Genomic DNA, 11,878 nt, shown 5'->3' on the forward strand with positions numbered 1-11,878 from the left:
GATTTTTGGAAAATGGCTGCAATGAAACAAAGAGTGAAAAATTTAAAGGGGTCTGAATACTTTCCATACCCACTGTATATTAGTGTATGGCAGGGGTCCATGCAAACTCATAAAGAGCCCAGCTATACATTCTTCCATCACAATATCCCATCATTTTGTTGAAATGAGGGAATTATAGAAATTGTGGTGGTCCATTTAATTTGCTCCAAATTGACAAGACATTAATTATGATTTGTAGAAAAAATGTTTTCTACTACACCCAGGTAGAATTAAGGAGAGCAAAGTGTCTCTCCTTCGACCGACTCACCTAAGTTTGTCCCTTGATGAACACAGTGGAACAATATGGGCTTTTTTTGAAGTGAATGAAGACAGGGAAGCAAGAAGGAAGTCAAAAGCGATATGGATGCAGTGGGAGGTGGAAATGTCCCTACTCCCCAATCCAAACCAACCCCCCTCCCCCCCGCCTTACCCCCCAACCCCCTCTTACTCAAAGAGGCCAAATCCAGGCCATGTCTAAGATTTCACAACAATTAGCGAGGGAGGGATGAGGAGGGATATAGAGATGTACTAGAGCAGCATTAGCCATTAATCACAAAGAGGGGAGGGAGAGGGAGTGATAAAGAGAGGAGGACTGTCCTAGCATGGCTCAGCATGAGACATGTACTTTTACCGTCAGGACATTTAGGGGTCTTGTGTTTGACGGTGGCTCAGTAGCGGTGGAGGAGTTTCTTAATTCTTGAAAAATCTGACATTTCTGTGTGTATGATGTATTTTGCAGCAGAATTGCATCTAATCATGTTCATAATTTTAACAGAATGTAAAGTTTACATTGCTGAGTATTTTGTCTGTAATGACAGCTGGTGTAATTTGGATAAATGACAACACTGGATATTGCTACTCTACTACAGTATTTCTTCCTTATTCCTAATCAACATGCAACTCAACTGTTCTGTACATCTTGTGTTTTGTTTCTTAAGTTTTTATTCACTTCTTTACACATAAATGTTTATACTGTGACCTCTTTCTTGAATTAAAATGTCGAGTCTAGGAAGAGTGTTGTTCTAACGCATCACCTTCCAAAAGACTTGAATAAATCATGATCATAAACAATCGCAAACACATGAATCATCTTAGGCTATTTTACAATGAAAAATGTTCTGATATGCCACAACTATAGTTAAGGGATTGTTTGGCACATGAAGTAAAGGTCAGAAAAACATTGTGTTCATGGTTAATAGAAACCAAAATTGACTGTTTAGTAACAAAAAAACAAGGGATGCAAACCATCCTGTCTCTGTGTCAAAGTCACATGCTTGCTTGAGCAAAGCATTTACCCAACCTCCTCCCAAAGAGCTTTTGTGGCATAATGTTGCTACTTTCACCTTTGCTTCTGAGAGAAAAGAGTTATTACTTACATGACCGCAAGAGTTCGCTTGTCAGGAAAACTTAAGAGCACGTTTAACAAGATGTTCTCATTATAGGGTTGACTTACTAACACATGACCAAGAATGAAATGTCTTATATCCGTCACACATCTAGTCTCTGTACCAGGATAGACATGAGTTTTAAGATCTGGGAAAACCCAATGATGTCCAAGTCCTTTTCCCCGACCAACGGGCTGTCCTGGCTCAAAGTCAATTCAACGCCTTGCCTAAACCATCTCTGCACATGCGTAGAACAAATCAGGTTTTTTGTACAGATAGGGCAGCGGAGATATTTGCTGGGGTCATTCCAATGTTCCCAGGGTCCCATGTCCTCCAGACATATGAGGCACATAACGGAAACAAAGACAATAAGTCCAATGTTCCCAGGGTCCTATGTTCCCCAGCTCATTATAACACACAATGTGATATTCAATATTAAAGACGAGTTTCTAACCATTCAACTATCGTACGCCGTGTTTTTGTACGTGAGTTGACAACAATGCATCACCAACTGGGAACTAGCCCCAGTTTCTCACGTCTGGTTCCCAAGTGACGTGACGTCCAAGTCACCAAACTGGAGCCCGGGTCAAGTCAGAGTCCAGGACTCGAGAACTCCATCACTTGCTCTCAGCGTCAATGCAAAAATTGTAAAAAATAGGGTTTGTATGGAACGCATCGTGAAGAGCAGTCGCTTGACCGGGCCACTGTAAGATAACGTAGAATTACAACCAGTCGCCCACCCACAACCTTATCTTTAAAGGTGCCCTGCCACACAAAATCGTTTTTAATTGCATTTTCTGAAATATGTTAGGTTCATATGTGTCTGTGTTATGTGGAAATGAACTGCTACTTCCTCTGTCAGGTCTAGCCTCTGAAAAGAAATAAAAATATAAATCAGGGCAATAACAACAGCTAGTCAGTCTGACATCAGGTAGCCTGAGTTCATTAATATTCATGAGCTGGGTAAAGGATGCTGATAGCCAGGCTCTCATTGGCTAGCTGTTAGCCAGCTCAAGAGGTCACACAACACAGGACTTTCAGCCAAAGGCAGCTGACCAAGTGTTTCGTCTTGATGCCATGGGAATGAGAATGTGTGTGAATGTGTTATGAATGTACCTAGAGGCAATCCTACAATATTGCCACAATATCAATGCATTTGCTCCAATCGCAATTATTGATGCTTTCCATTTCACCCAGCTTTACTTTGAGCTAGACCTTTCATGTGTAGATAAAAGGAGTTTTACTGGAGAACAGTTTCCACTGTTGACTGACGTTATCAGTACTTTTTTTTTTTTTTAGGTGAAGCATACATATAAGATGTAGTCAAACACCACCACCCCACCTCCTTACATCGCTGTGCTGGGAGGCAAGGTGAAGCAGGGTGACCATAAAACCAGAATGGCCTTCAGTTAGTGTTCCCTGCATTCTATCTCCCTCACCCCCCACCCCTTCCTCCACCCATTCCTCTCTTCTTATTTTTTTTTTTTTTTTCTGTACTATGAATAAATTTAGTCTGTCCCGGACATGAAAATGTCAAATACCTAAAATACACCTAGGCTAAATAGCATATTAATTTTTAATGCCTGCTCATCCTATGCTGCTATTCTCATATCAGGCCTGTCTGCCAACAGCTGTTGCTGGCTCTCTGGCTGGGAATTTATCATCCATCTAGCTAAAGAAGGGGAGAGAGGGAGAGAATAAAAAAAGAGATGGGAGACATTGTTCGGAAGACAAGAGGAAAAGGGGAGGGACGGCTCCGTGTTTTCACGGATCCCTACCTTGTATTTATATCACCCTCACCTCGCAACTTTTCTTCCTTTGATATACGAGTGGGATTCAATTACACTAATGCCAAACATAAATTGTTGAAGATTTGTTCCTTTTTCCCCCCTCGCATTGTGTTATAGCGCAAGCCTCCTCATACATAAAACAGAAATAAGGGAGTAGAGTGGTGACATTGACGCTGGAGGTAGTGACATTGGGGAGAGCGGCAGAGGGAGGAGAGATGCACTGAAGCAACGTGCCAGTGTGGGTGTTGAATGCCACCCATGTGCATTTTTAGGTGGCATGTGGTGGATGATTATCATAGATTATCACAATCCAGATTGTTACAAGTTCTGTCTGTGCACATAGCAGCAGTGTACTGTAGCTGTGTGACTGTGTGTGTGTGTGTGTGTGTGTGTGTGTGTGTGTGTGTGTGTTTTGGTTTAAGACAGAGTGCCTTTGGGGATAAGACTAAATGGTGAGCGAATGATGAACAGTTGGAGTGTGTGAGCGTATGTGTGCATTTGCGTTTGTGTGTGTGTGTGTGTGTGTGTGTGTGTGTGTGTGTGTGTGTGTGTGTGTGTGTGTGTGTGTGTGTGTGTGTGTGTGTCTTGTTCTTTCATCTTTACAGTGAGAGAACGAAGCACACATTTCATACAGAGTTTCAACACACTCTCCCTCCCAGCGACTAAAAAAACCTTTGAACGTACACATGTTCAGCGGCACCGTGGCTCCGTCTGGCCCTTAGCCCCGCCCCAAAGACGATTGTGATTGGTTTAAAAAAAATGCCAATGAATCAAAGCACATGTTCTTCTCATTATTAGCCTGGCAATGCGAGACTTTGTGCTGTTTTACCCATCCACCGGCCCAACGTACCTCCTTATGTGTAATAGTACTAATGTAATCGTAGTACTTAATAGTACGTCATCCTACTGCGCGTTGGTTAAGCTGCCCACTGCGTTCTATACAGACACTAAAGAGTTTTTTTTTAACCCTTGTGTTGTCTTCCTGTCCAAATTAACACTTTTATTGATGCTTTTTATCAGTTTTGTTTTTAGTTTTTCTTACATTTTTTTCAATGTTTGTCACTTTTTTGGAATTTATGGTCAATAAACCCCATTTATAGGAAATCATAACTAATGTTTGAGTTTCTATGAATTATTTTGTCTAAAATTAAAGACTGGAATATGTCAACTTTTACTCAATACTATTTCAAAAACACTTCAATTGTTTTTTCAAATGCTATAAAATTGAATAACACACCCCAGAATTAATGAAAGTAGAGATTTGTACATGCCAAAGAGCGTTGTGTGGAATCAATCATGTTATTTTGGGTAATTACAATTGGGTAGTTAAAAAGAACATTGATATAAGAAAATCGGTCAATTTGACTCAAGGACAACATGAGGGGTAAGATCATTTTTGGGCCATTTTAGGCCTATATTGACAAGACAGCTGGAGAAATGAAAGGGGAGAGAAAGAGAGAGAGAGAGAGAGGCAGAATGAAATGTAGCAAAGGGCAGGAGGAGTGAACCTCTATAAATGGGCGCCTGCACTGAGGGATTTTAAGAAGCCAATGATCAAGCGTCAGTACTTGAGGGACGATTTGAAAGTGAAAACGAGTTGAGGGGTTTACAAAAGAATTTGGAAAATCTTCAAGTTGAGGACATTTCTTCTACAGGGTAAAGGTCTGGGTGCTGTGTGTGTGTGAGCTTACCTTAACACACCAACTGCATACTGGAGTGCAACCTGTCTGTTTGGATCAAGTGGCCTCTCACTGTCACCCCTGAGAGACTACTGCTTACTGGAATGGCCACCTGGAGGGAGAAACAGAGCAGAGGAAAGATTAGAAAGATGAGTTGATAAGGAAATATAGACCCTGAAGAGGCGGGTGGACAGAGAGGAGATACAGACCGAAGAAGAAGACAGTGATGGGTGGTGGGGTGAGATGAGGTGGTGGTGGGGGGGGGGAGGCCTCCGTGTCAAGATGAAAATCTAACAAATTCAGCGAGCGACGCCGCAGAGGTCAAGGCAACGCAGCCGAAAAAGGTTAAAGATGAAATCAAAGCCAGGGTTTCTGCGGTGCCCGGAGGCACAGCTGAAAATCTATCCCTGCAGGGCAAGGCCACCACTGACACGAGGCAGACAAGAAGCTAAATACTGCACACCACTCGGGGATCTTTCATTTTCAACCGATCAATAAGGGCTTATATTTATCAGGGCCTCTGAGCAGCTGCCACGTCTGACAACCTCCACTTCATTTTTGCACTCCTCCTCTCCTCTTCTCTTCTCTTCCTCACCCTCGCATGCTAAATTGAGATCCGTCGACCATGAAAAGGGGCAGAGACCCTGGATTGCCATTAACCCCCCTTGTGTCACTAGACCGTCTAACACACACACACACACACACACACACACACACACACACAAACACACACAAATGCCCTGGAGATACACGTCTGCTAAAGGTCTGTCTCCCCCTTCTTTAAAGAAACATGCCTTATCATTACAGCCTTGGCACAGACACCAGCACCTCTTTATATCTTTTGTTTCTCAAGCTGTCCATGCCACCCAAGACTCACACACACACACACACACACACACACACACACACACACACACACACACAAACATGCATGTAGACACACACACACACACAAACATGCATGTAGACACACACACACTGCCCTGCGTCTGCCCTGATTTCACTTTTCATTTCTACCATTTTGAACATGTCTTTCTTGCCAAATTTATTTCAAGTAACAAGAATATCAAATCCCAAATTACCACTCGGAATCTAAGGAGCATTATGAGAAGCGGAAGATTGGGTTTAGGGGTCTGAGTTAAAATAACTGGCAGTCTAATCATCTGCACAACAATATTTGCTGTGAGGCATTCTAAATAGATTATCGCTAGTCCATCTGTGTCATCATTGATTTATAAGGCATTAAGCTGCTCGGGGAAGAGAGAGGGCCTCGCCTCCTTTGCCGTTAAAGGGGCTTCTTGTCGAAATCAGGGGCACGCCAATGGAACAACTGTGGCACTCGTCTAACCTCCCCTTTAATCGTCAGGCGAGAGGAAGTGAAAATAGGACGGGAGTATCGAAAAAGGGAAGTATGAATCCAAATTTTCTGCATCTCTTTTTGTTTGGCGATACAAAGAGACTGGGAGGAGGGGAGGAAGTACGGGGGGGGGGGGGGGATACACACAGAGAGAAACAAACACACATGCACATACACACATGCAAAAAAAAACAAAAAAAAACAAGGGGACATCATTAACATATGAATGCTATATGCAAATGGTAGGGAGAGAGCAGATGTTGTTGCATTTAATTGACCTATATGTGAATTGCATCCAAACCTTTCAGTGGGTTTTCGGGGCCCACTGAGTACAGTTTTGACTGGCTTTCTGGTACCACACAACGTATGAGCCGGGAGCACGGCCATTTTTGTTTAAAGATAATGAGAGTGATGTCTAAACATAGAAAATAATTGAATAGAATAGAATAGAATGGAGCTCTAAGTAAATCAAGAAAGTATAATATATATAACATTGGCAAAAACTCATTGTTTGTTACAGATGACATCTCTGGTATAACTGATTGTATTTTGCTTATAAGACAACGAAATGCAGTTTGAGTCCAACCAAAAGTCAAATTTAACACATTTTACAAAGTTTCTATATCCGAAAATTGGGTTTCTTTCAAACAAATTGTCGAAGAAAAACAACATGGATGGTTCCATACGATGCTCTTCAAGTTAAATAAATACTAATTTAACAAATTGTTGGTGTTTAAGTCAATTTTGTAGCACTTAAGCAAAAAAATGTTAAAGGAATGTTGAAAAGAATGACTAAAAAGCCTAAAAAATTGCAAATAAATCACAAAAATATTGTGGGAAAAGAGACAAAACATTGTAAAAAGTGAAAAAAACCTTGTGAAAAGGTTCGTTCCGTCTTTTTTTTAAACTAAAAGTTGCATAGTCGACGGAAAGACAACATGAGGATTAAATATTATTATTATATGTGCAGTGTAATAGCAGGGGGGGGGGTGCTGGTTGGTTTTGTGTCCCTCTGTCTCTTAATAATTTCAATATGTTTTAATATTATGAGGAAACGGCTGCGTAGATTCATTTTACTGGCAAAAAAATAAAAATATTTTCCAATCCACAAAGTGCTGCATTCTTACAACGGACAGGAATGCTGTGTTTATCTCCGCGTGATTTAATCCAAGCTTAAAAAACGCCGCCAGATGTCCCTAATTTCGAGCTTTATTTCGGTCACCTGCCTCTATCTTTGTGTTGATATCTGTGTGTCTAACCTCCGGTGGATTTCTGAGGACTATGGTTACCTGGTCCTCAAATTTCTGCAGGGTAAATCCAGACAGCTAGCTAGACTATCTGTCCAATCGGAGTTTCCTGTTGCACATGCAAAACCTTTGAACGCATGTTCCACCACTTCCTTCCCCAGGCTATTTTGCAGCGGCACCGGGGCTCCGCATGGCGCTTAACGCGGCCCAAGAAGATTGTGATTGGTTTAAAGAAATGCCAATAAACTAGAGCATGTTGTTCTCCCATCCGGGAATGCTGTGTGGACTAGCCAGACCCTCCTCCGCAGTGCTTTGGAGGAAGGTGTGTTTTTTACTCTGAGCATATTTCAAATTGGAATTTTCAATAAATACGTTTCCTAATTATGTTGCAAAAATGTGCAAGTATATAAACATTTGCAGGATTTGGCTACCAAAGTTTTGTTGGTTTCCTGCATTATTATAAAAAATGTGTCCATGCAGGATTTTTTCTTCTGTATCAAGTCCAGTACATGGACAAAAGATTTGCTGTGAATCCACAGTGCACGATCATGCACTTTGAATACTTCATGGGCAAGGCCAACTTCGCCAGTAACAATGAAAAATACTATATATGGAGCGCCATCGTCAATCGCTCCCAGCGTATGAAACATATCCACTACGTCCCGGGTTCGATTCCAGCCTTGGGACCTTTGTGGCATTTCATAACCCTGTCTCCCACAGTTTATAGTCTGCCTCTACACCGTCTGGCAAAAAAAGGGAAAATGCTAATAGATAAAGATAATTAAAAAAAAATTGTAAATACCGATTTTAAAAACATTTAAGGGCTATCGAAGAATAATACTGACAATGAATAGTAGCAAAAATTGGCTCAGATGTTATGAACTTGTAGTTTATAACTCTCTGACAGCTACTTTGTGACATTTCTACCACTACTTGAGCAGCGCCCCCCCCCCCCAAACACACACACACACACTACATGTGATCCTGCAGGTAGATACAGAGACAGAGACATAGAAAAAGGAGGGAAAGTCACGCATTTCACAGTGCTATGTTTGCATGGGCGAGCCATGAAAAACACAGATGCTATTTTCATCTGGGCCCCTGCCTTTTCTTTTTGATTCTTCTCTCCCCCCCTGCCCCCTCTCTCTCTATCCCTCACTTTCTATCCCCCCCTCCCCCTCCCTCATTCTTGGGAATGTCATTAAATTGTATTAAATAGCCTTTTGTCCAGGGGGCAAGGACCACCCGATATATGATAATACATTAAGGCCCCAGTGCAGCAGCCACTGAGCCGAGACCATCTTAAGAACAAGCATGGTGTGTGTGTGTGTGTGTGTGTGTGTGTGTGTGTGTGTGTGCGCGCACGCCTGTGTGTGCGCTAATAAAGTGGATGGCAAAGCGTCGAGAAAAAAATTGGAGAAGCAAGGATGAGGCAAGTTGGTTGGAGGAATATGTGAGAAAGAGTGAGATATAGAGAAAGAGAGAGAGGAAGGGAGGGAGAGAACGAGGGGCTGTGTCTGCCTGCCTGTGCATGTGGCTCCCTAACAACTGTGACACATACTAATAGAAACATACCTAATAAATTACAAGCTTTCAGGGTCTGGCAAGCTGACATTTTCTCTGTGCGCGGGACAATTTCATATCAGTGGCGCAAAGTCGAGGGGGCTGCCGGACCAAATTGCATCACACAGAGATGCCAGAGGATTAGCATAAAAATTAACACTTATATTTCAGCTTATTGTCAACCCCACTCCTGCACCGGCTGCCTCACAACAATCAATTCATCTTAGAAATCTGATTAGATTCCATGACGCTTATTATCCCAGTCAGGTCTGTCTGCCTGCCCCCCCCCCCCCCCCCCCCCTCTTCACTACAACACACACACATGCACACACAGCATAGTATGGCTGCAAAAACTGCCCAGATCATTTGTTTAAATAGAATTAAGGAGAAAATAAATCTTTAGGTGTGGCATTTCTTTTTTGACAGATGATGCCTCACTCCCTATCCAAGTGTGTAGCTTGTGTCCTTAGCCTACTTTGGAATCCCCCCCCCCCGACATGTTGATCTTGTATCTTTTGCAAGTCAAGTTCATTTAAACTCTCTTGAATGCTTTGTTTCAGCGATGCCTGGTGGTCAACCGCAATATAAAAACAAAAACCGAGGGCTTATTATTCACCATTTTTCTTCTCTTCTTTTTCAGTAACAATGAGCATTACATTTAAGTATTTAGATTAGGATCTCGCTAAATTTGCCTCAGTCTTGTTTAGAATCAAATGCCACCATTGTTTAGTGTCTCTCTTTATTTCCACCCACCCGGCTTTAAAAATGAACTCCTCCCGCATCTCATCCATCCTCAAGTACACAGCCGTCACGAATGCTTTATGTTTACAGCAGAGAGCTGGAATGATGCGAGAAAAAAAAAACGAAAAAAATAGAAATCTTGTTCGGAGATCCCACGAGGCTGTCGCAATGAAATATTTGTCAATATAACGTTCTCTGCCGAAGCACATTGCACAAGTATGTACTAAAAGCATGGCGCACGTTGGGTGGCTTCGGTAAGACTCTTGATTGTTTAGACAAATGGCATTTCATCGCATCCAGATGTCTTTAAGCTGTGCTCAACTACCATCGCTGCTTTTCCAAGGCGCAGGCTGAATGTATACAAACATCTCCTCATAACTGCATTCCTCATCTGGGCCTCCGAGCGTCACAGCACCCATCACCGGGCCCGGATGACAGCCCGCCCCACCGAGGCCTACCACTGGATGTTTTACACATCACCCTGCTCAAGAACAGCACTTAGCCCTCCTGCCGTGCTCGGGTCAAATTTGACCCCTTTAACAAATGTCTATATCTGAAATATGAGTTTCTTTTTAACCAAATTACCACGAAAAAAGGGATTGGATTCCTTACAATGCTATTTGCAAATACAATTGATCACTTTCATTCCTCTGATCTTAACTATGAGTCAAAATAATTCATGATGTCTGCTTTTTTTAACTCACATATTAGGTATAATTCTACATAAATGAGGGTTAGTGAGCATGAATTCCAAAAAAGCTGTGTACAAATCGTTGTAGGTAAGTTGAAAACTAAAATAAAAGTCTGAAAAAGGGACGTAAATGTCAAATTTTGGACTGTATTTTAACCCGGGAGGACAACACAAGGGTTACGTATATATGTTAAGGTACTTTTACTTGAGCTTTTCTTTTCATGCCACTTTCTACTTCAGAGAGAAATATTGTACTTTTTACCCCACTACTAGGTACTTTAGACATTTTGCTAGTTAAACACCTAGTTGGTTGACACACCTTATAAAAAGTAAGGATTTTTCTGCATTGAGTACTTTTATTTGACTACTTTGAGTCCATTTTCTTGATGATACTTCGATACTGTTACTTAAGTAGCGCCCTCAAAGCAGGACTTGTACCTGTAGCAGTGTATTGTATCTAGTGTGGTATCACCTGAATACTTCTTCCACCACCACATTACATCCTGGCTTTTTCAAAGGGTGTCGAATCCGATATGGAGCTTTTGGAAGCAGATTTAAAAAGCAAAACAAGTTATTTGTAAAAGCGCATTTTTTGGATTAGAACTTTAAAAAAAAGAAAAGAAAAAGAAAAGCCAGTATAGGGAGAGCAAACAAGTGGCAGGGAATGAGGGTGCACCCTGCCCGGGACAGGAGTTCTAACACAACACGGGTAAAAAGGGTCCCGGATAAAGACGCCCACGGGGCTGAGAGAGGGAGAGCAGGGAGAGGGGAGAAGGAACAAATCGTCTGATGTTCTAAGTGGATAACAACAGCTCCTGCTATGCAGCAGCGGAGGCGCAGAATAATTTAAACCATGCTACGCAGCTACCCCCCCCCCAACTCCATCCTCACCCCCCTGGCCACCCCTCTATTCTTATGTTAACACGGCTAAAGAGGAGCGGGCCACCCAGCAGCACGAAGCAGAAACTTAAGTCCACGCTTCAGGAAAAATAATCCATCTCTCGGCCTGTCTTTCTCGCTCGCTCTCTCTCTCTCCCCTTCTCCCTTTGCGATGTAACTTTACTCACTTGCACACATACCGCCTGGTAAGGGAAAAGGCTGAAACGGATACGGAGCACCGAGCACCAGTACATTTACTGTGCCTTTAAAGCTTATTACTTTTCAGACTTCAGAGTTTGAAGAATAATAAACCGCGGTGCTTAACTGAGCTATTTTCCCCCTTTCAGTTAATGCCATGCAACGGCGAGGCGGGGGCGAGAAGAATTCAAAAGTCTTTAAATGCAGAGTAAACACTGCTTTCTTTGTTGATTGTAGAGCTCTGTTGTGTGTTTTTTTTGTGCGCCCCCCACCCCTTTCCTTTTTTTTTTTTTGCCTATCTCTCTTTTC

The 11,878-nt window shown here is 42.2% G+C and overlaps 1 protein-coding gene across 2 annotated transcripts in view; it reads right to left on the reverse strand.

Annotated features, from left to right (window-relative positions):
• Nucleotides 1–11,878, reverse strand: part of znf536 (zinc finger protein 536) — a 205,829-nt gene that overhangs the window by 163,092 nt on the left and 30,859 nt on the right. For both annotated transcript variants that reach the window (XM_034866439.1, XM_034866708.1), the window contains exon 2: nt 4,906–5,005. The gene's annotated coding sequence lies outside the window, so the exon portion shown is untranslated. The remainder of the gene's footprint in view (nt 1–4,905; nt 5,006–11,878) is intronic.

This window comes from Etheostoma cragini, chromosome 1 (assembly GCF_013103735.1).
Source record: "Etheostoma cragini isolate CJK2018 chromosome 1, CSU_Ecrag_1.0, whole genome shotgun sequence".
Taxonomy (NCBI): Eukaryota; Metazoa; Chordata; class Actinopteri; order Perciformes; family Percidae; genus Etheostoma; species Etheostoma cragini.